Genomic DNA, 24,168 nt, shown 5'->3' with positions numbered 1-24,168 from the left:
TGCTGGGGCACATCTTCTTGGAGAGATTAATTCCATGCCTTAGGGGTAAGAGACCCCATTTAGAGTTTTCCATGCTGAACCTTTTCAGCACTTCCTCTATGTACATCTTCTGTGATAGGCCAAGCATCCTTTTAGATCTATCTCTATAGATCTTTATTCCCAAAATATAGGATGCTTCCCCAAGGTCTTTCATGGAGAATTATTTTGACAACCAGACCTTGACCGAGGTTAGCATGGGAATATCATTCTCTATCAGGAGGATGTCGTACAGTACGAGAAATACGACAGCACTCCCACTATTCCTTTTGTAAACACATGGTTTCTCTTCGTTTTTGATGAAATCAAACGTTTTGATTGCGTCATTGAAACGAGTGTTTCAACTCCGAGATGCTTGCTTTAGTCCATAGATGGACCTTTGCAGCTTGCAGACCTTGTGATCTCCATCACTGAAAGTGAAACCCAAAGGCTGTTCCATATAGATGTCTTCATCAAGATATCCATTCAGGAAAGCTGTTTTCACATCCATCTGCCAGATTTTATAATCATGAAATGCTGCAATGGCAAGCAAAGTTCAGATAGATTTCAGCATGGCTACAGGTGAAAAGGTCTCCTGATAGTCAATGCCTTCGCGCTGACTATACCCTTTTGCCACAAGCCTTGCCTTATAGGTCTCTACCTCTCCATCCGAACCTATCTTCCTTTTGTAGATCCATTTGCATCCAATAGGTACAATACCTTCCGGTAGGTCTACTAAGGTCCAGACTTGCATGGAGTCTAACTCTGACTTCATAGCTTCCAGCTATTTCTCGGAATCGATATCAGATATCGCCTCGTTGTAGGTTTTGGGATCCTGTATGTGATCCCTATCTCCCACTAGGAACATTTTCTCGGTATCCTCTTCTATTATACCTAAGTATCTATCGGGAGGATGGGAGACCCTACTAGATCTACGAGGTGGTCAAGGGACATCGTGTTCTGGCTCTGTATGAATGGGTTCAATAGGATCCATGACTCATTGCTTTTCAGATACTTTCTCTTCAAGCTCAATTTTCCTCCCACTGCCTCTATCAAGGATAAACTATTTTCATGAAGATAGCATGGCGTCTCACAAACACTTTGTGATCCTTTGGGATAAAAAATTGTATCCTAATAACTCTTTCAGGATATTCAATAAAACGAGCATTAATTGTCCTATCCTCTAACTTGTCCGCCTGTTGTCGCTTGACGTGGGCCGGACATCCCCAAATCTTGAGATGACCAAGACTCGGCTTCTTACTATGTCATATCTCATATGGTGTGGTAGGAACGGACTTTTAGAGGTAATTCTATTCAACAAGTAAATAGCTGAAAATAGGGCATCTATCTAAAGAAACAAGGGTAAATCAGTGAAGCTCATCATGGGCTGGACCATATCAATAGAGTCCGATTCCTTCTCTCTGACACTCCATTGAGCTGAGGTGTACCAAGAGGAGTTCATTATGAAACTATACCATTCTCCTTGAGATAATCACGGAACTCTCCATTAAGGTATTCACTTCCTCGATCTGATCGAAGAACCTTAATGAGTTTTTGTGCTTATTTTTCTACTTCATATCTAAGCTTTTTGAACCTTTCAAAAGTTTCATATTTGTGTCTCATACACATATCCATACCGTGAGTAATCATCGATAAATGAAGTAAAAATTACAACCCCTAGCCTGCACATCGAATGGGCCACACACATCAGTGTGTACTAGGGTAAGTATTTCAGTAGACCTCCCTGTGTCCTACAAAGGATAATTTGGCCATCTTTCCTTGAAGGCAGAATTCACAAATCAAATATGACTCGGAAGTCAATGAGCCCAAAAGCTCATGTTTCTCCAATTTGTTTATTCTGTCTTCTTCTATATGGCCAAGCCTGAGGTGCCACAAATACTTTAGATTTATCTCATTTTTGGATCTATTAGATCCTATGGTATTCACTGTTTGCTCAGGTATATTCACAGATACATCCATATGTATGTGATAGAGACTGTCAATCATAAAACCATGTTGAATCAATTTATTTTTTCAAATAAAAAATCTTTCTATGCTAAATAAAATACAGAAATCAAATTTCTGCTAGCAATAGGTAACAGTCCCTAAGTATCCTGAGCATATCTGACATACCTTCTGAAGGTCTGTCACCCTTCATGTTCTTTATGCTTCCCATGTATGTAGGACAGTTCCTCTTCCAATGGCCGTCCATGATGCAATGGAAACACTTTTCCTTGCAATTGGCATTTTTCTTCGAACTTCCTTACTTGGTGTTTTCTTAGTCTTCTGCTTCTTCGCAGGCTTCTTCTTCTTCCAAATAGACTCTCTCTTGAAAGTAGAAACCAACTTGACAGCGAAAACGATGCCCCTTGAACTTCTTCAAGGTCCCTAAGTTAGTTACCAATTTATTTAACAATTCTATTTTAGTGCATACAACCTTGTTCATATGGTAGTTTACTATAAACTATTCATATGAAGCTAGAAGGGATTGTGGGATCAAATTCATTTGCAATTCCTTGTGCATGGTCATGCCAAGCTTCTCAAGCTTCTCTAAGTCCTTTATCATGGTCAAACCATGATCATGGACAGACTATCCATCGTGCATCTTGGCTTTGAAGAGCCTCTTGGACACTTCAAACCGAGCTGCGTGACTCTGATCACCATACAACTCTTGCAGGTGATTTAATATGTCCCTGGCAGTCTTCATGTTCTCATGCTGGCATTGTAATGCATTGGACATGGATGCCATTGTGCAGCACCTAACTTTATTGTCATTGTTCGTCCACTTAACAAGCGTCTTACGCTGATCAGTGATCGGACGGATTAGTAACATTGGGATTCCATGGTCTAGCATATACCCGAATTTCTCACAATTCAAAACTATTTTTGAAATTTGCAGAGCCAGTCTTTATAATTGGGTTTGGTCAAACGGTTGTTCTTGTTGGGAACCCGCCCATGCCGCTGATATTTCAAAAATTTTTCAGATGGCAGCGGAATCGGCATGCACGGGTTCGACGTTCATCGCATGAACGTTGTTTCGAGACCTTTCGTAATTAGGTAAGAATTAAAACTTTTAAAACTATTAGGAAGATCAAATCTTCACCTTGCGCAGGTAGATGATCACCGCAAATCTGAATTCGTGGTTTTGGAAGAGGGTTCGCTTGAAGCCGTTCAAACGTCCGGCCTCTACGGGTATCCACACGAAGCAGGATCCGATCCAAGCTTTCTATCTCACCGGGGTGCTAGCTCCCTTGCAGAGATAGCTTTGATGGCTGATGTCCTCCCTCTCAATCAACTCTTGATTGTGCTTAGAAGGAGGAAGAAGAAGGATGAAGAAGAGGAAGAAGATGATCCCCTACGCAGCCTTCTCTTGTTCCTTGTGTTGGATGAAGGAAGGGAAGGGAAGGAGGCCGCCAACACTTGGAGAGCTTTTCCCTTGCTTGCGGCTGAGAACACCAAGGAAAGGAGAGGGCCACGGCTTGGAGGAAGAGAGGTTCTCCCTCTCAATCAACTCTTGATTGTGCTTAGAAGGAGGAAGAAGAAGGATGAAGAAGAGGAAGAAGATGATCCCCTACGCAGCCTTCTCTTGTTCCTTGTGTTGGATGAAGGAAGGGAAGGGAAGGAGGCCGCCAACACTTGGAGAGCTTTTCCCTTGCTTGCGGCTGAGAACACCAAGGAAAGGAGAGGGCCACGGCTTGGAGGAAGAGAGGTTTCAATCTTGAGGGAGGCCGGCCCTAGTCCTCCTTTTAAAGTGAGTGGAGCTCCTAACAATTAGGAGCTCCATGATAACTTACCAAAGAAGGGGCGCCGGCCCTAGCTCTTCATGTCGCCCTAGCCAAGTGGAGAGGGGCTGATGTCCCTCTTACTTGGTTAACCTAATCCTCTTTCAAAGAGGATTAGGTGCCTCTCTCATGGTTTAATCCTAATCTAATTAGGATTCGCCAAATTGGGTTCAATCTATGCTAGTCCTAATCCAATTAGGACTTGAATGAACCATGACTCAATTGAACTCTTCAATCCTAATCCAATTAGGAGTCATGTTGATTCATTAGATTATTAATTAATTTAGACTTAAGGAATCCTAATCCAATTAGGATTTGTTTAATTTTAGTCCTAATCCAATTAGGACTCTATTTGAATCCGAAGTCCTAATCTAATTAGGATTTCTAGGAATCCTACTCCAAGTAGGAATCCTATTTTAATTCAAAATTCCTAATCTCATTAGGATTGTAGGAATCCTATTCCAAGTAGGAATCCCAGTCCTACTCCAACTAGGATTCCCAGTCCTAATCCAATTAGGATTCTAGGAATCCTACCCGAAGTAGGACTCTTGTTTCAAGTCCAATTAATTAATTCCCTTGGTTCCTTCTTCAACTTCTTTATCAATCAAATTGATTACTTGTGATTCTTAATCACGATTTCAACCATCGGATCGGTCAATACTTCTAGTGTGTGTGACCCCATAGGTTCTATTCTGACTAGTAGTGAGATATATTGTGATCTCTATCTCAATATCATTGAAAACTCTTTTCAATGGGTTGGAACGATTCCAACTCAACTCATTAGGGTTTATCGATCATCGAGATAATCCCTGTGAGTCCCACCATCCACCAGTGACACCTAGCAGCATGTAGTGGCTACCCAGCAGAATGAAATGATGAACCTCTAGGTGCAGTTAACATGTGATACAGTCCTACTATCGTGGATCCCTACAGGACGGAGGTCATGGACAACTCGTCAAACCCCATCGTCTGTCATATATCAAGATTTATTCGACTTGAGTTTGATAGTGAAAAACTCTTTTTCCACTTTATATTACTGCCTTGGCCAAGGTCTTAGAACTCAGTCTAACAAATCACATAGGATCACTCCTCTTCTATCAAGGTCGATAGATTCCTTATAGGTGCATACCCTACTCCTACAGTGAACCTACTGCAGCCAATCTACACTGCATGGACCCATATGGCTAAAGACCATGTATGTGTGCAGTCAAACTACAATAACCTCATTGTGAGTAGCCGAAGCACCGCAGGTCAAAGGACCAGTCACACTACTGCAACATCAAGCAAGTCACTGACGAGTGGATAGACATCCAAGTGACTTCTTGTCTTGGTCACGCTCAGTACCCTTGTTCTCTAACAAGCACCTGCACTATCACTTCAGTGTCCCTACACTGTGGACTCAAGTCTCGTCCATCCAGAAGGAAAGTGATCTGTGCACTGATCGGATCGATCACCGTCCTCGTGATGATCCATTGATCAGGAGCATTTAGAAATTAATCACCAATGATACATGGCTCAAATTCTCAACTCTTGAGAATATGTATCATCATCTTATTAATTCCTTGGACGATTCATAGACACATAAACAATATGAATGAATAGATGCCTTTTATTTATTCAATAATAAATAGTCAAGTACAAAATTATGTCCCTAGAATTAATAATGTGTCAGCCAGATTGGCTTCTAGGGCATACATCTAACAATCTCCCACTTGCACTAAAGTCAATTGGTCATATATCTTAGGCCCATCTTCTCAAGGTGGGCTTCAGTCTTTTGCTGACTCAGCTGCTTAGTGAACGGGTCCGCCACGTTATCCGCGGAGTCTACTCTCTGCACCTCTACATATTTCTTCTCCACATAGTCGCGTATGAGGTGAAAGCGCCGCTCTATATGCTTAGACTTCTGATGAGACCTTGGCTCCTTAGCAAGGGCTATGGCGCCATTATTATCGCAGTAGAGTGTTATGGCATCTGATGTCATCACGTCCAACTCTGCAATGAATTTCTTGAACCAAAAGCCTTCCTTAGCAGCTTCAGAGGCGGCGATGTATTCAGCTTCCATAGTAGAATCAGCAATGATCGGTTGTTTAGAACTCTTCCAATTTACCGTACCACCATTGCACAAGAACACATATCCAGATGTTGACTTCCTGTCATCGACATCAGTCATGAAGTCTGAATCTGTGTACCCTTCTACCTTTAACTCTGATGATCCTCCAAAAACCAAGAATAAATCTTTAGTTCTTCTCAAGTACTTAAGAATATTCTTCACAGCTGTCCAGTGTTCTTCACCTGGATTCGACTGATATCTACTTGTGACACTCACAGCAAGAGCTATATCAGGTCGTGTACATAGCATGGCATACATGAGGCTTCCTATTGCCGATGCATAAGGAATCTTGCTCATGCGTTGAATCTCTTCAGATGTGTTGGGGCACAGCTTCTTGGAGAGATGAATTCCATGCCTTAGGAGTAAGAGACCCCTCTTGGAGTTTTCCATGCTGAACCTCTTCAGCACCTCCTCTATGTACATCTTCTGTGAAAGGCCAAGCATCCTTTTAGATCTATCTCTATAGACCTTTATTCCCAAAATATAGGATGCTTCCCCAAGGTCTTTCATGGAGAATTCTTTTGACAACCAGACCTTGACCGAGGTTAGCATGGGAATCTCATTCCCAATCAGGAGAATGTCATCTACGTACAGTACGAGAAAAACGACAGCACTCCCACTAACCTTTTTGTAAACACACGGTTCCTCTTCGTTTTTGATGAAATCAAACGTTTTGATTGCATCATCGAAACGAGTGTTCCAACTTCGAGATGCTTGCTTTAGTCCATAGATGGACCTTTGCAGCTTGCAGACCTTGTGATCTCCATCACTGGAAGTGAAACCCAAAGGCTGTTCCATATAGATATCTTCATCAAGATATCCATTCAGGAAAGCAGTTTTCACATCCATCTGCCAGATTTCATAATCATGAAATGCTGCAATGGCAAGCAATGTTCGGATGGATTTTAGCATGGCTACAGGTGAAAAGGTCTCCTGATAGTCAATGCCTTCGCGTTGACTATACCCTTTCGCCACAAGCCTTGCCTTATAGGTCTCTACCTCTCCATCCGAACCTATCTTCCTTTTGTAGATCCATTTGCATCCAATAGGTACAATACCTTCTGGTGGATCTACTAAGGTCCAGACTTGGTTGGAATGCATGGAGTCTAACTCTGACTTCATAGCTTCCAGCCATTTTTCGGAATCGATATCAGATATCGCCTCGTTGTAGGTTTTGGGATCCTGTATGTGATCCCTATCTCCCACTAGGAACATTTCCTCGGTATCCTCTTCTAGTATACCTAAGTATCTATCGGGAGGATGGGAGACCCTACTAGATCTACGAGGTGGTTGAGGGACATCGTGCACTGGCTCTTTATGAATGGGTTCTATAGGATCCATGACTCGTTGCTTTTCAGAGACTTTCTCTTCAAGCTCAATTTTCCTCCCACTGCCTCTATCAAGGATAAACTGATTTTCCAAGAAGATGGCATGACGGCTCACAAACACATTGTGATCCTCTGAGATGTAGAAATTGTATCCTAATGACTCTTTAGGATATCCTATAAAACGAGCACTTATGGTCCTAGCCTCTAACTTGTCCGCCTGTAGTCGCTTGACGTGGGCCGGACATCCCCAAATCTTGAGATGACCCAGACTTGGTTTCTTACCATGCCATATCTCATACAGTGTGGTAGGAACGGATTTAGAGGGAACTCTATTCAATAAATAAATCGCTGTGAGTAAGGCATCTCCCCAAAGGAACATAGGTAAATCAGTGAAGCTCATCATGGACCTGACCATATCCAATAGGGTCCGATTCCTCCTCTCTGACACCCCGTTGAGTTGAGGTGTACCCGGAGGTATCCATTGTGAGACTATGCCGTTTTCTTTGAGATAGTCCCGGAATTCTCTACTAAGGTATTCTCCTCCTCGATCTGATCGAAGAGCCTTAAGTGGTTTTCCAGTTTGTTTTTCTACTTCATTCTTGAACTCTTTGAACTTTTCAAAAGAGTCAGACTTGTGTCTCATAAGATACACATACCCATACCGTGAATAATCATCGGTAAAGGTAATGAAGTAAGAATAACGTCCCCTGGCTAGCACATCGAATGGGCCACATACATCTGTATGTACTAGGGTAAGTATTTCAGTGGTCCTCTCCCCATGTCCTACAAAGGGCAGTCTAGCCATTTTTCCTTGAAGACAGGACTCGCAAACTGGATATGACTCGGAAGTCAATGAGCCGAGAAGCCCATCTTTATCCATTTTGTTCATCCTATCCTCTCCAATATGGCCAAGTCTGAGGTGCCACAAATATCTTTGGTTTATCTCATCTCTGGATCTTTTGGATCCTTTGGCACTCACATCTTGCTCGGTAACATTCACAGATACATCCATATGTAAATGATAGAGACTGTCAATCATGAAACCACGTGCGACTATTTTATTTCTCAAATAAATAGAACAGCAGTCTTTGTCAAATGTAAAAACATGACCTTCCTGTGCTAGACATGAAACAGAAATCAAATTTCTGCTAGCAACAGGTACATAATAGCAGTCTCTAAGTATTAAACTAAATCCAGACGGTAGTCGCAGATGGTAGGTGCCCACAGCCACAGCAGCAACTTTTGCCCCGTTGCCAACCCGAAGGGTTACCGCACCTTCCGCCAGCCTTCTACTTTCCTTTAGACCCTGCATGGTAGTGCACAAATGAGCACTAGAACCAGAATCTATAACCCAACTAGAAGTAGAAGAAACCGTTAGATTAGTTTCAATTATGAGCAAGTCTATACCTTCTGAAGGTGTGTCACCTTTCTTGTTCTTCAGGCTCTCGAGGTATGAAGGACAGTTTCTCTTCCAGTGGCCTTCGACATTGCAGTAGAAATATTTTTCTTTGTCGTTAGCCTTTTTCTTTTGAACTTCCTTCTTTGGCTTCTTGTCTTTCTTCTGCTTCTTTGCAGGCTTCTTTTTCTTCCAAGTAGACTTTCTCTTGGAACCAGAAGTCAACTCAGCAGCAAGGACATTGCTCCTTGAACCTTTCAAGGCTCCCTCAGCAGTTACCAACATGTTGATTAGTTCAGTCTTAGTGCATTCAATCTTATTCATGTGGTAGTTTACTATAAACTGACCAAATGAATCAGGAAGTGACTGTAGGATCAAATCCACTTGCAATTCCTTGTGCATGTCCATACCGAGCTTCTCAAGCTCCTCTAGGTCCTTGATCATGGTCAGACCGTGATCATGGACAGACTGCCCCTCGCGCATCTTCGCTTTGAAGAGCCTCTTGGACACTTCAAAACGAGCTGTGCGACTCTGCTCACCATACAACTCTTGCAGGTGTGCCAGTATGTACCTAGCAGTCTTTATATTTTCATGCTGGCATTGGAGTTCATTAGACATGGATGCCATCATATAGCATTTTACTCTAATGTCATCATCCAACCACTTTTTATGCATTTCACGCTGAACATCAGTAGGACGTGCTGGTAGTATGGGGATATCTGAATCGAGTATGTAGCCTATCTTCTCACAGTCCAAAACTATTTTGAGATTTCTAAGCCAGTCTTTGTAATTGGTTCCGGTCAGTCGGTTGGTCTCAAGAATACGGGTCAAAGGGTTTGAAGCCGACATTGTATCTGCAGAGAGTAAAGATTCTAGTTAGACTTTTGTACTTGATCCTAATCTGTTCTAAGGTCTTTTAGAACAAATGTAACTCCCACTATTTTCTCGAATCCCTCACACTCCCCTGGTAGGGAAACGGAAATCCCACACGACTAGGGTTTCTAGTGGGTACTGCGGTCCCACCAATTTACATGCCACCTCACCTAACAGTTATTGGTGACACATAGATGGATGAGTGTACAACTCTTGTACAATGCTTCTCAAGCATGTTGCAGTGTAACTTGGTCTCTAAGCCATGAAGACCTCACCTAACAGTTATTGGTCCCATTTCTTGGTTAAGTCAGACCCACCGTATAACCGTAGGAATAAAGTCGTCATTGGGTCCTCACCTAACAGTTATTGGTGCCCAACCCCACCTTTACCCTACAACATCTCATGTCTATAGAGAGGTCCAGCCCCCCGATGCAACTTGACCACTGTGTCCAGCCGAGACAAATCAACATCAGAAAGGCCTTAGCAGCTCTACTACAGTGGAAGACCTATTGACTTAATATTGGTTAATCAGGTCTTAGTGTTTGCAACTTGAGCCCTTCATAAGAGGTAATCGAACAATTGGCCAGGTAAGCAGGTGGGAGGCTCCCCTTACTCAGAGAGTAAGGTCCTAATTAAGTAACCACCTTTCATGCTTTCCTAGACACCAATTAGATCAATTAATCTAATATGACTTGCTCATGTCGGTTCACTCTCGACTTGATTGAGGAGGTTTTGATTTAGGTCTCAATTGGGTTTGCTACATCACATGTAAACCTATCTACCCGACTCGCATTCACATCTCATGCAAACGGTACATCACAGGCAGTTATAATCGCAGCAACATTTCCACGTCTAATCCCTTTAAAAACTAAACTATTGTCATTAGGGTTTGTTATAATGCATAGTGATGGTTTAAACATAACATCATATCCTTTATCACATAATTGACTAATGCTTAACAAGTTGTGCTTAAGACCATCAACATATCTAACATTATCTATAAAAGTTGAAGGGGTGATTTGAACTTTACCAATACCAATGATGTGACCTTGGTTGTTGTCTCCAAAAGTCACAGCACCTCCCTTCTTAGCTTCAAGGGTGAAAAATTGATCCTTATCACCCGTCATGTGCCTTGAGCATCCACTATCCAAATACCAGCAGTTTTTGTTGACCTTGGCTGCAAGACACTCCTACACAAGCAAATCATGTCAACTTAGGTACCCAAGTTTTCTTGGGTCCTTCATGGTTAGTCAAGTTGGTTCCTTTTGGAACCCATACCCTTTTAATTTTCCTTCTTGATTTACCTTTCCTAAAATTACACACATTTGCTTTATGACCTATAGTTCCACAACAAAAGCAGGTTATTTTCTTAGTTTTAGTTTCCCCAGCTTTAACAAAGAAGTTACTAAGAAGTTTTTGTTTATTTCTTGGTTTATATCCTAAACCCGCTTTATTAAATACTGCTCGTTGACTATTGAGTATCATATTTAACTTTTCAGAACTATATGTAAATTTTTCAACTAAGGGTTTGTATTTGTTAAGTTCTTTAGTTAGTGTTTGATTTTCTATTTTTAGATCATTTAGTTTGTTTGTTAGATCCATGATTAAGATTTGTTTATGGTTTTTAAATTCTGAAAATTCCTTAGTTAGTTTTTCATTATCTTTAGTTAAGGTATTAGTCTTTTGAGTTAAAAGTTGGTTGCTTGTCTTAAGTTCTATATTTTCTTTGGTGATTAAATCCTTATCCTTAACTAATTTATCGTATTTATGTAGGTATGATTGATTAGTTATTTTTAGTTCTTTATTCTTAAGATTTATTGCCGTATATTCTATCATTAATTCATTAAAAGCATCATAAAGTTCATCAAATGTAAAATCAAGCTGTGTTTCGGAAGTTACCTCATTTTCATTGGCCATGAAGCAGAAATTGGCCTTCTCTTCTTGTTCTGTTGGGGTATGTGGAGACCTTTGGTGATGAAGAGAATTGAAGGAAAATCAATTCTGCATAGTTTTCTGTCTGGCGGACTGTCGGAGTCGACTCGAGCTTCAGTCGAGTCGACTCGGGAACAGTCGAGTCGACTCGAGGTCTGTCGAGTCGACCCGAGAGGAGAAAGCCGCAAAAACCATGTTTCTGTCTGGACTGTCAGAGTCGACTCGAACTACAGTCGAGTCGACTCGGAGCATCGTCGAGTCGACTCGAGATACAGTGGAGTCGACTCGAGATCGTGCCAGTTAAACTGGAAGTTGTTCAGACGTGCCAGAGTCGACTCGGACTTCAGCCGAGTCGACTCGGGCTCGCGAAAAATCGTACGGACGATTTTCTTTTGGTGTTTTTGGTGGCGTTTCGACGGCTATGATCATCTGAAGGTCTTGAGACTATATATAGGACTCATGAGAGCCCTAGGGTAGGGTTATTGGCCGTATATTTGAGAGAGACTCTTGTTTGTGAGGCTAGGGTTCTAGAGAAGAAGAGGATTGGGATCCTACTTCTTGTGCAAAGGGAATTCTGTGTGAATCTCTTGTAGATCGATCGCTTGTGATCGTTCGGGTGTGTGCTATCTCTGTAATCAGTTCATCCTTATTGAGATTTGGAGCGGTGGAGGACGTAGGCTATTTGTAGCCGAACCTCGTTACATTTTTGTGTTTGCTTTGCTATTTTCTTCCTTCTTCTTCCTTTGATCTTTGATAATCCGTTGCGGTGCTCAAGTGTTTTATCCTACTGATACCACGGGGTAATCTTTTGCCCTTCGTAGGCGGAGCGAAGAGGTGATCCTTGAGTCCGGAGTCGAGGGAGCGAGAGAGTGCTTATCCGTTTGTATCTCTCTTGCTTGTCCGACGTCGGTGGCAGCGCTGGTGTAAGTGGGTTCCGGTGCGGGGCGCCGACAACAATTGGTATCAGAGCTATTGGTTATTCTGCAATGGCGGATGAAGGAAAGTTGCGAATTGAGAAGTTCAATGAAACGAACTTCGGGTTTTGGAAGATGCAAATAGAAGATTACCTTTACCAGAAGGATCTCTATTTACCTCTTGGAGGTAGAGCAAAGAAACCAGAGAAGATGTCCGATGAAGACTGGGAGGTCCTCGATCGGAAGACGCTCGGCACCATCAGATTGTCACTTGCATCCCAAGTGGCATTCAACATCAAAAACGAGAAGACGACGATGGAGTTGATGGCAACATTGTCGCGGATGTACGAGAAACCCTCAGCATCAAACAAGGTATTTCTCATGAAGAGGTTGTTTAATCTTCGTATGAAAAATGGCGGCAGCATAGCAGAATACCTCAACGAGTTCAATGGACTCACGGCCCAGTTGGAGTCAGTGGAGATTAGTTTTGACGATGAGATTCGGGCATTGCTAATCCTCTCCGGATTGCCTGATAGCTGGGAGGGCCTGGTGATGGCGGTGAGCAACTCTTCGGCAACGGAGAAATTGATTTTTGATGACGTTGTGGGAGTGCTTCTGAGTGAAGAAGCAAGAAGGAAATCTTCTGGAGCTACGGAGTCGTCTGGAAGTGCACTAAACACTTCTGACCGGGGAAGACAAAAGAAGGACGGTCGATTTCGAAGCGACTCGAAGTCGAGATCCAGCAGGTCTCGAGCACCTCAGAACAAGGGAGCGAAGTGCTGGAACTGCGGGAAGATGGGGCACTTTAGGAGGGATTGCAAATCTCCTAAAGGGAAGCAAGGCGACCACACCGAAGGAGTCAGCAAGGATCTGGCAAATCTTGCTGAAGACGGTGATATGGATGCCCTTGTTCTATCTTTGTCTACCTGTGACGAGTCTTGGGTGATAGACTCGGGCGCGTCTTTCCATGCTACATCCCAACGGAAGCTTCTTGAAGGATATGAGAAGGGAAACTTTGGCAAAGTCTACCTAGGGGATGGAGAGCCTTGCACCATACAAGGAAGGGGAAGCGCGGAAGTGAAGTTGGTTTCTGGATCTTCACTTGAGCTTGAGGACGTACGGCACGTACCTCAACTGCAGAGAAATCTGATTTCTGTTGGACAGTTGGCGAGCCAGGGGTACAAGGCTACTTTCACAGCTGATCAGTGGAAGATATCCAGAGGTTCGTTGACGGTGGCTAGTGGCAAGAAGGTTGGGACACTTTATGTCACCAACGGCACGGAGAACTCTATTGGAGTTGTTGCAGCAGATGTGGACACCAAGTTATGGCATTGTAGACTTGGGCACATGAGTTATCAGGGACTGGAGGTGATGCACCAGTTGGAAAAGCTGCAGGGTCTCAGGAGTGTTGAGATGGACTTCTGTGAGGATTGTGTTCTCGGAAAGCAGAAGCGTGTTTCATTCAACAAAGAAGGTAAACCTCGGAAGCAAGAAAAGCTAGATCTCGTGCACACGGACGTGTGGGGGCCTGCACCAGTTTCTTCCATTGGTGGATCTCAGTACTATATTACTTTTATTGATGATGCTACCAGGAAGCTTTGGGTGTTCTTCTTGAAGCACAAGTCAGAGGTATTTGGGGTCTTCAGGAGATGGCAGGTGATGGTAGAACTCGAGACAGGAAAGAGGTTGAAATGCCTGAGATCGGACAACGGTGGTGAGTATTGTAGCAGGGAGTTTGAGGACTACTGTGCAGATGCTGGGATCGTCAGGCAAAGGACAGTTCCAGGAACACCACAACAAAATGGAGTTGCTGAAAGGATGAACAAAATAATTAATGAGCGTGCCAGGAGTATGAGGATACATGCTGGATTGCCACAGCAGTTTTGGGCGGAAGCAGTTAACACTGCTGCCTACTTGATCAACAGAGGGCCATCAAAGAAACTTGAATTTGGGATTCCTGAGGAAGCATGGACAGCGAAGAAGATTGATTTGGCGCACTTACGAATATTCGGTTGTACCAGTTATGTCCATGTTGATTCCAGTCAAAGAAGCAAACTAGACGCCAAATCAAAGAAGTGTATTTTCGTTGGATACGGAGGTCAACAGTTTGGGTACCGGCTTTGGGATCCCGAACACAAGAAGATCATTCGTAGTAATGATGTGGTATTCAATGAGAAAATGCAGCAGAGCACTGAATCAGAAACAAAACCTGTTGAGCCGTGTTTTGTGGATCCTGAAGAGGAGTCTACAAATTCTGGTCAGAAGACTCAGTCAGAGCAAGAACCTGAAGCATTGGCACCCCCTCCACAACTAAGAAGGTCCACTCGTAGTACTCATGGGAAGCCTCCTCAAAGGTATGATGGGACTCTTAGTTATTTGCTGCTCACAGATAATGGCGAACCTGAATGCTTCACGGAGGCATTGGAGGTTGATACCAGGAAGGAGTGGGAGTTGGCCATGGATGATGAGATGAAGTCATTGGAGCAGAATCAAACGTGGGATTTGGTGGATCTGCCCAAGGGGAAGAAAGTACTGTCAAACAAATGGGTTTACAGGCTGAAGGAAGAGCAAGGCGGGAAGAAGCGATACAAGGCCAGGCTGGTTGTAAAAGAATTTCAGCAGAGAGCAGGTATCGACTTCACAGAGATCTTTTCTCCTGTAGTCAAGATGAGTACTATTCGAGCGGTGCTGAGCATGGTGGCAGTAGAGGATCTTCACTTAGAGCAGCTTGATGTGAAGACGGCCTTTCTCCACGGAGATCTCGATGAGGAGATATATATGCAGCAGCCGGAGGGATACATTGCAGCTGGCACGGATGACTTAGTCTGCAAACTAAAGAAAAGCCTCTATGGTTTGAAACAGGCACCCAGACAATGGTATCTCAAGTTCGATAGTTACATGCTTGAGATAGGATACAGGAGATGTCAGAAGGATCACTGTTGCTACTTCCGGAACTTCGGTACATCTTACATTATCTTGCTATTGTATGTTGATGACATGTTAGTTGCAGGAGCTAGCATGCATGAGATTGCAAAATTGAAGCTGAAGCTGTCAAGAAAATTTGCAATGAAGGATCTAGGAGCAGCAAAACAGATCCTTGGGATGCGGATCAGTAGAGATAGGTCTAAACATATCCTCAGACTATCTCAGGCGGAGTACATCAGCCGAGTACTCAGAAGATTCTGCATGGAGGGTGCCAAACCTGTTGGCACACCGCTGGGTGCCCATTTTAAGCTCTCAAAAGGGCAAAGTCCGAAGACGCGGGTGGAGGAGCTCAATATGTCAAAAATCCCGTATGCATCGGCAGTGGGGAGCTTGATGTACGCTATGGTGTGTACGAGACCAGACATTGCTCAAGCAGTGGGAGTTGTGAGTCGCTTCATGAGCTGCCCAGGCTTGGAGTGGTGCAAAAGTAAAACTGTTCTCCCAAGTGCAGGAGAATCGCACAAGTAATATAACTCGGGAGTCCGAGGTCGATTCCACAGGGAACGATCTATAGATTATTAGCGTAATTTGTAGATGTAATTTTCAGTTGATTTTCAAAATTTAAAAGCAGAGGATTAATAGATAATTAAACAAAGTTCAAGAATATAGAGAAGGCTAGGGATCCGGAATCCTCCTTAACAATATTTCTTTCAATAAATAAACTCGGTGATTCTTGATTAAAGATTAATAAGATAGAGTAGTTCTAATCATGGAGTATACAATCTGAAAACATGAATTCAACATCTAAGTATTTATCGTGCCGGTTACGTCTACGATAAATCAAAAATCGAAACAATTCATGCATCAATATATATATAAACCATAAAAGATCTATCAAATAAATAAATATTCAAGAATTCAAAACATACCAATAGATATAAAACAATTAGAATAAAAGATTAGAGTTTACTTGATGAAAGCAACATGACAAGGATTCATCCATCACCCTTTGCCAAAAGGACTTTAGCCTTCCATTAAAAACATCGACATCCCTCCCTTACTCACTCTCTATTTTTTTTCTTCTTTTTATTTTCGGAAACAGGGCATCCCCTGTTTCCTTTCTCTTTTTTTTTTCGTTTGAAACCAAGGGGGCCGGCTCCTCCGTTTTCGTCAATCAGCGCCCCTGTTCTTCCTCCGCCTCCCCTTCTTATAGATCGCCGGAGCTGCGGGATCTCGGGAGGTAGCTGATTGCGGGAAGGAAGCTGGCTGCGTGATTCCTTGGATGCGGAAGGAAGGAGGCGCAGATCACGGCTGGGATGATGGAGAAATGAAGCCGCGGACGCTGTGGAGGAGGCGGTGATCGCACGGACGGTTGCTGAGAATAGACACGATGGAGGATCGCCACAGACGCTGGGATCATGAACACGGGAGAATCACGCTGAGAGCTGGACGCGTGAATGGAGGAGGCGGACGCTGGGGCTGGGATTGGCTTGGACCGTGGGATGCTCGGACGCGAGTTCCGGCTGTTAATTGGCTGGGAGATGAAGCGGAAGAACGGGATGCTGAGAGCTTGGTACGGGCGGAAGCGGACGTTGGGCTCGGATGTGAGATAAACCGGAGGAGATGCCGCACTGGGAGGTGACGTTGCTTGATCCGGGAGCTGGAGATGGAAATGTTGCATCGCTGGAGGAGGCGGATTGAGCGGACGGGATGACTGGGACGCTCGGACTCGGGCGCAAGCGGAAGGAGGAAGCTGGGAAGCGCCTTAAACGGGCGGAAGATGAGGGCTTTGATCGCGGGATCTGGATGAGGGGTTGCGGGAGATCAAATCACAGATCCGTTGCGGGCTTTTGGATCCTCCCGGATAATGAAATTAGACCCTTAGTGGATCCATCTTGTGCTGCCATGTGTCCCTCGGATGCAAGTGTGCTCGACCAGGTTCAATTCTATTCCAGTGTAATCAGGCTTGAAGTCAACCAAATGCATATTTAAACTCTGATTTACGATGCCAAATAAAATATAAAATTAATGCAGCCTTTTTATCATTATTTGTTAGCAATAAAATTGATTTAAGCAACGTGTATAACGCACTTTTGTGCTCTCATCATACCCCCCAACTAGCTTATTGCTAGTCTCTAGCAATTTAGAGTAAATAATAACATGAGAGTACAAAAAAATGTTGGTCAATTCTTTGACTTTTTATTAAAGCTAAAGACATAAAACTAAGATATGTACCCACTTTCGTAGGGCATCACGATTGCACTTAGCACGTGCAACAAGCCGTTAAACCCCTAGGTTACCCTAGTGGACGAGTGTTGTCTCGTGAGGATTTTCAAAGATGTTACCCACAAACATCATGAATGATATGAAAGCAATACCCATGTAATTAATATATATTTTCAAGCATGGCAACTATCAAAGCAAGGGAAAATATGAAAGTGTAGTGTGCATAAAATAGTATGACTTTTTCAGAGTACTAATACCTCCACCACAACATGGTACCGTTTGAATTTTAGGTGTACTACTCGAGTTCACAAGTGTTTACTACAGTTTATTAGGGCCTGATCCATCAAATTTTCGGAATATCTCATGTTGTCTAAAATTGTCAAGAATGGTTCGTATAAAAAGAAGGAGCTATCAATCCCAACTAAATATCCAAAGTACACAAAGGTCCAATACAATGGAGTCAAACCAGCCATTACCACATGTCACTGGGTTCAGCCCGACCAACCCTATTCATGCTTTTTTTCTTCTTTTTTTTTTTTTTTTTTTTTTTTTTTTTTTTTTACCAATGGTGATTACAATAGTCCAACCCCCTTAGGCTCTAGCAAGGTCCATGTAGCGAGTTTTCGGCCAATGACTCCTGATCCAGTTGGCTCAAGGCATTAGGTGAAACACCCCTCGGGCTTAATTACTCGAACCAGACTACGCCACGAGGTTAGACTTGTCATCTCCTCATTTATTTATTTATTTATTTTAAATTTTTTTTTTTAAATAAAAAGAGGAGGTAAACTGAACCATATAACGTGACTGCATTGTGACTATAGGTCAACCAAGGTCGGAACATAAGGCACTTAGGTGATCTAGCCAGGGTATTCAACCTCTATCTTTATGTGAAAACCAAATCATGAACCTTATAGTACGGACAAGGATACTCGTACTTCTTTTACAGATACGGCTTAATAAAAATGCATTAAACAAATATGAACTCCTGAGGCCTTCCTATAATCATTAAGTACATGTGCGGGGATCTAATAATAGGTCTCTGATCAATCATAATATGCATGTGTTCCTTGCCGTAATAGTTGCACAAACTCAATAAGAAAATACATGTGCATTTGCTTAGAAAAGAATGCAATTTTTTTTTTTTTTTTTTTTTTTTTTTGCAAAATATTTTCCTCCCCCCAACTTAGACATTGCATTGTCCTCAATGTAATAGATTAAGAAAACTATATATGAGAGACAGTAGAGAAAATAATATTGGAGAGAAGAGGAATACCTTGAGCTGTTGATATCTAGAAAATAAGACCTACAAAATAAGAAGAAAAATAGAAATAAAAGAAAATTTAATTCTAAATAATATATACATACCTTTGCCATCATGCTTTAGTCATAAGAAGGCTCCCCTAAGAAAAAGGAGTCCTCTTCATCTGAAAAATTCTCAAGAAAAGGTTTTAACCTGTGTCCATTTACCTTAAAAATTCTACCATCCCGTGGATTCTCAATCTCTATCGCCCCATGTGGAAAAACAGTTTTTACAATGAAAGGACCTGTCCACCTTGATCGTAACTTACCAGGAAACAGATGTAAGCGGGAGTCGTATAAAAGTACTTTTTGCAAAGGTTCAAAAGTTTTTTTCAAAATTGATTTATCATGTAAGATCTTCATTCGTTCTTTACAAATCTTAGCATTATCATAAGCATCTCTGCGAATCTCGTTAAGCTCGTTCAATTGTAATTTTCTAGCTAGACCGGCATCTTGTAAATCAAAATTCAATTTTCTAATTGCCCAATACGATTTATGTTCTATTTCTACAGGCAGATGACACGCTTTTCCGTAGACTAGCCGGTAGGGAGACATGCCAAGAATGGTTTTGTATGCAGTACGGTAAGCCCATAATGCATCTGATAGTTTTAAGGACCAATCTTTTCGTGATGGATTCACCGTTTTCTCTAAAATACGCTTGATTTCCCTATTGGCTAATTCTACTTGGCCACTAGTTTGCGGGTGATATGGGGTAGCAACTCTGTGGGTGACACCATACTTTTTTAATAATGTCTCAAAAGGCTTATTACAAAAGTGTTTTCCACCATCACTGATTATAACCTTAGGCATCCCAAATCGTGAAAAAATATTTTCTTTTAAAAACTTCAGGACAGGTTTGTGATCATTGGTCCTACAAGCGACAGCTTCTATCCATTTGGACACATACTCGACCCCAACTAAAATGTACTCATATCCAAAAGATGGTGGGAATGGCCCCATAAAATCGATGCCCCAACAATCGAAAATTTCGATAATAGTAATGGGTTGAAGAGGCATCATTTGCCTACGAGTTAGACTTCCAATACGTTGACATGGATCACATGTTCTGCAGAACTCGTGGGCATCTTTGAACATAGTAGGCCAATAGAAACCACATTGCAAGACCTTTGCAACAGTTTTCTTAGAGGCAAAGTGTCCACCGCAAGCATCAGTGTGGCAGAAAGAAAGTACGCTTTGTATATCATGATCCGGTATGCATCGTCTAAGGATTTGATCGTTGCAATATTTAAATAAATAGGGATCGTCATAGTAATAATTTTTTACTTCGCGCAAGAAAATTTTTCTATCTTTCGACCCCCAATGCTCCGGCATCCGGCTTGTAACAAGAAAATTTACAATATCTGCATACCATGGTATACTAGAAAGTGCAAACAACTGCTCTTCAGGGAATGAGTCCTTGATGGAAAACTGTGGCACTGAATCATGAAAAACTAATCGTGATAAATGGTCAGCAACCACATTCTCTACTCCTTTTTTATCTTTGATAGTGATGTCAAATTCTTGGAGTAGAAGTATCCATCGTATTAAGCGTGGTTTGGCCTCTTTCTTATCCAACAAATATTTTAGTGCCGCATGGTCCGTGAAGATAACAATAGGAGCACCAAGGATATAAGAGCGAAATTTATCTAAGGCAAATACTACTGCAAGCAATTCCTTTTCGGTGGTGGTGTAATTCATTTGAGCATCGTTTAAGGTTTTGCTTGCATAGTAAATGACATATGGCTTATTATCCTTGCGTTGTCCTAGGACAGCTCCTATTGCATAGTCGCTAGCGTCGCACATAATCTCGAAAGGTAATGACCAATCGGGTGGTCGCACGATGGGTGCAGTGCTAAGCATAGACTTCAACTTTTCGAATGCCTCCTGACAGGTTTCAGTCCAATTGAACGGTGTATCAAGGGATAGGAGGTTACATAATGGTCGAGCTATGACACTAAAGTCCTTAATGAACCTCCTATAGAATCCGGCATGACCCAAAAATGATCTGACATCTCTAACTGTCTTGGGTGCAGGTAGCTTAGCAATTAAATCAGTCTTAGCTCTATCTACTTCCATGCCCTTCGATGAAACAATATGTCCTAAGACAATTCCTTTTGGCACCATGAAGTGGCATTTCTCCCAATTCAATATCAAATTCTTTTCTATACATCGAGCTAAGACTGCTTGTAAATGTGACAAGCAATCATCAAATGAGTCACCAAAAATGGAGAAGTCATCCATGAACACTTCCAAAAATTTTTCGTTCATGTCTTCAAAAATGCTGAGCATGCATCTTTGAAATGTTGCGGGTGCATTACACAACCCAAATGGCATTCGTCGGAAAGCAAATGTGCCAAAAGGACAAGTGAAGGTGGTCTTCTCTTGATCTTCTGGTGAAATTTCAATTTGATAATATCCCGAATAGCCATCAAGAAAACAATAGAAAGCATGCCCTGCAACTCTCTCCAATACTTGGTCTAGGAAGGGTAGAGGAAAGTGATCCTTTCGTGTGACCAAATTAAGCTTTCGGTAGTCAACACACATGCGCCAACTCGTCGGGACACGAGTTGGAACTAGTTCACCTTGTTCATTTTCTACTACCGTCAAACCCGATTTCTTAGGAACGACTTGAGTAGGGCTTACCCACTTGCTATCGGAAATTGGGTAAATAATACCCACATCAAGCAACTTGAGGACTTCTGCCTTAACCACATCTCTCATCGTAGGATTTAACCTTCGTTGCATTTGCCTTGTGGTTTTGGCATTGTCCTCCAAATATATCCGGTGCGTGCAAATTAAGGGGCTAATTCCCTTCAAGTCGGCAATAGACCATCCTAAGGCTCCTTTATGATTCTTTAAAACATCAATTAATTTTCTTTCTTGGGTATGATCAAGTCCAGACGAGATGATTACAGGAAAAGTATCCTCGGGTCCAAGAAATGCATACTTAAGTTCCTTTGGTAAGGGTTTCAATTCGAGCTTGGGTGCTTGCTCATGGGATGGAATTATTTTTACCTCTCGAGGCAACAATCTCTCAAATTCTCCTTCTTTTGGTCTCCACCCATTGACCATCTTGATATCCAGATTATCCACAATAGGTGTGACTGACAAATCATCGTCATCGGTTCCATTAGGACACCAATCAATTAAGCTATCATTGGATGGGTCGTTAATTGCTTTAGCTAACAAATATTCTTCTGCGATGGTTTCAACCCAATCAACCTCCTTACTCTCTTCAGAATCATTGGGTTGTTTGCACACATTAAAAATGTTCAGTTCTAAGGTCATATTACCAAAAGAAAGCTTCATGACGCCATTCCTACAATTAATTAATGCATTAGAAGTCGCAAGGAATGGACGTCCTAAAATGACCGGAATCTGAGATTGTGAGTTCGAAGCCGGATGTGTGTCCAATACAATAAAATCTACAGGAAAGTAGAACTTGTCTACTTGGACTAATACATCCTCGATAATCCCTCTTGGAATTTTAACTGATCTGTCAGCTAATTGCAAAGTGACGGAGGTTGGCTTCAACTCACCTAAACCAAGTTGCTCATATACAGAATATGGCAACAAATTCACACTCGCTCCTAAATCTAACAATGCTCGCTCTATCCTAAAGTCGCCTATGATGCATGAGATGGTTGGGCAACCTGGATCTTTATACTTAGGGAGAATGTTGTGCTGCAAAATAGCACTAACATTTTCAGTTAAGAATGCCTTCTTCTTAACATTTAATCTACGCTTGACAGTACACAAGTCCTTCAAAAATTTGGCATATGAAGGTACTTGTTTGATTGCATCAAGAAGAGGTATGTTGATTTTTACTTGCTTAAAAAACTCAAGAATTTCAGAATTAGGTTCGAGCTTTTGCAACGGCTTTAATCGTTGTGGAAAAGGTGGAGGAAAAGGGCATTCAACTTTCTCGGTAGAAGTTGGAACCTCAATTTCTTCTTTGTCCCTTTCATCAACTTTAGGAGCATCAGAATTAGAAGTGGCCTGCGGTTTTAATGGGACGGTATGATCAATGACTTTTCCATTACGCAAAGTCATGATACTCTTTGCATGTTCTGTATGCGAACTAGAAAGATCCGTATTATTACTACCGTGCACTTGTGGGTTAGGTTGGGGTTGAGCTGGAAGCTTACCCTTCTCTTGGGTACTTAGGACGGTAGTCAACATTGACAATTGGTTCCTTATGTCTTCAAAATTTCGAGTATTTTGAGCATTGATATTAGCTTGACCTTGTAGAAAAGTTTGTATGGATTGCAAGGTATCCTCAATATTTGGCTTTTGAGAAGGTGATGGTGCATAAGTAGGATGTGTAGGTGGAGGAGCTGAATGGTGTGACTGTTGAGGATGATCGTTTCTCCACCTAAAATTTGGGTGATTCTTCCAACCAGGATTATAGGTATTCGAGTATGGATCGTTATAAGGCTTTTGGTAGGAGTTCATAGCATTTGCTTGATCGTGCAAGACTTCTTTGAATGCTGGTATGGTGGGACAATCTGTAGTAGTATGACCCGACATATCGCAGATACCACAACATTCGTTTCTAAGCTCTATAGTCTTGACAGGCTCAACCTTCCTAAGCTCAATTTCTTCTACCTTCCTAGTGAGGGCTGCCATTTTAGCATGAAGATCATCCTCAGTTCTGAGGTTGTAAAGGCCTCCCTGTACAGAGTTAGTAGGCTTAGGTAAAGACTTGGTGTTTCTATCCCCGTTATCCCAAAGTTGGGCAGTCTCAGCAAGGGAATCCAAATATTCCCACGCCTCATCAGGGTGTTTTTCTAAAAATCTACCATTGCACATGGTCTCTACAAACTGTTTCAACTGTGGAGATAAACCTTCATAAAAGAAGCTAATGGTTCTCCAAGTTTCGAATCCGTGATGAGGGCATGAGAGAAGAAGGTCTTTAAATCTTTCCCAACATTCATAAAATGTTTCATTATCTTTTTGTTGGAAATTGCTGATATGTCTTTTCAAAAAGTTGGTCCTTTGTGTGGGGAAGAACTTCTTTAAAAATTCTCTCTGCATATCTTGCCAATTTCTTATTGATCTAGGTCGCAAAGAGTTTAGCCATGTTTTGGCCTTATCCTTTAGAGAGAAAGGGAACAATGTCAACTTGAGGACATCCTCGGTGACATTTGGCACTCTAAATGTAATGCTCAATTCTTCAAAATCCTTTAAATGAAGATACGGACTCTCGGACTCTAACCCATGAAACTTGGGCAGCAATTGGATTACCCCTGGTTTGATGTCAAAATGACCTACATTATCAGGAAAAATTATGCATGAAGGCTGACTAGTCCTAGCCGGTTGTAGGTATTGTCTTAGAGTCATAACATGGGGTTCTCGTTCTCGATTG

The 24,168-nt window shown here is 42.1% G+C and overlaps 1 non-coding gene across 1 annotated transcript; it reads left to right on the top strand.

The window, feature by feature from the left end:
- Positions 1 to 23,682: 23,682 nt before the first annotated feature.
- LOC120108075 (small nucleolar RNA R71) lies at positions 23,683 to 23,791 on the top strand. The gene has a single exon (XR_005509586.1). It is a non-coding gene; the product is annotated as a small nucleolar RNA R71 (small nucleolar RNA).
- The last annotated feature ends 377 nt before the right edge of the window (positions 23,792 to 24,168 follow it).

This window comes from Phoenix dactylifera, chromosome 18 (assembly GCF_051530095.1).
Source record: "Phoenix dactylifera cultivar Ajwa chromosome 18, Ajwa_hap1_PhDact_Kaust_v1.1, whole genome shotgun sequence".
NCBI classification, from domain to species: Eukaryota; Viridiplantae; Streptophyta; class Magnoliopsida; order Arecales; family Arecaceae; genus Phoenix; species Phoenix dactylifera.
This window is presented reverse-complemented; position numbering and strand designations above follow the sequence as displayed.